This window comes from Macadamia integrifolia, chromosome 6 (assembly GCF_013358625.1).
Source record: "Macadamia integrifolia cultivar HAES 741 chromosome 6, SCU_Mint_v3, whole genome shotgun sequence".
Lineage (NCBI taxonomy): Eukaryota > Viridiplantae > Streptophyta > Magnoliopsida > Proteales > Proteaceae > Macadamia > Macadamia integrifolia.
In genome coordinates this window covers 25,563,152-25,564,349 of record NC_056562.1, presented here as the reverse complement: position 1 = coordinate 25,564,349, position 1,198 = coordinate 25,563,152, and positions in this window count along the sequence as shown.

The window sequence follows — 1,198 nt, the reverse complement described above, 5'->3', positions numbered from 1 at the left end:
CAAAATGCCGCTAACATTCATTATTCCTAAGTACTACGCTAGCATACATATCCCTCTTCCAATATAATATATATTAAATAGGTATGCTAGCACAATACCTAAAAATTAGAAATGCTAGCAAAATTTTGACCGTAAGATTTGATCAACTTAAATTTAACCGTTAGATGGAGAAAAGATATACAAACTTTCAATCCACTATTCCTACACCTCTCTCTCTCTCTCTCTCTCTCTCTCTCTCTCTCTCTCTCTCTCTCTCTCTCTCTCTCTCTCACAGAGTCAAAAAAGTCATTCCGTTTACTAGATCTAACTAGAGAAAGCGAACTCCAATGGGATCTCCAAAGAAAGAGAATAGGTGAAATCGCTGCAAGATGGCTGGTGCTAGATTGCCAGCCAAGAACATGATTATAGGGAAAGTTACGATTTTAAAGCGTCGTGAGATGTTAAAGTCGACAGAGGACCGAATGGCTTTCTGCAACACCACTGTTGTCACACCCCGTTCACACTGAACCGGGCCATTGACCGGGTTAACACCGGTTAACCCAAACCTGCCAGGATCATCTGATACTGTATTCCACCACAGCATACACACAACTAATATAAGCTCATCAGATCAGCGGAAAACTAAGTTTTACCTGTGAATAATCCCATAATACTTGATACCCGAATTGTGATACAATAGTTATATACATGTGGGCCCGAAGGCATGATATTTACACAATAAAAGTACAATTCACATATCAAGTACATAAAGGAACTATCAAAATAATCAGAGTACACAGCTCGGCTCGGTATCAAAGGCTAGAGCTCAGCTCTGCATCAAGGGTTGAACCCAGCTCGGCATCACATGGTAGAGCTCAGATCGGCCTCAGAAGTGGAGCACAACTCGGCATCAGAACTGCGGTCCAGTAGCACAACTCTCGCACGAGCAGTCAATGCCGTGCTCTAACTCCTCCAGGGCCCACCAGTCCTCTTCAGGGAACGACTGTGGGACCCACCCCGTGCTCCTCAGATGTATGACCTGCAAAATCATCTAAAAAGGGGGGGTACCCGTGGGATGAACTCACTAGCTCAGTAAGTGGTAAGATCATGGTTTTAAGTATCTCCGATACCGATACGATACTCTCCGATACGTATCTTAAATTTAGCCGATCGATACGATACACATCGATACGATACATGAAATTTTTAAAATCCTTTC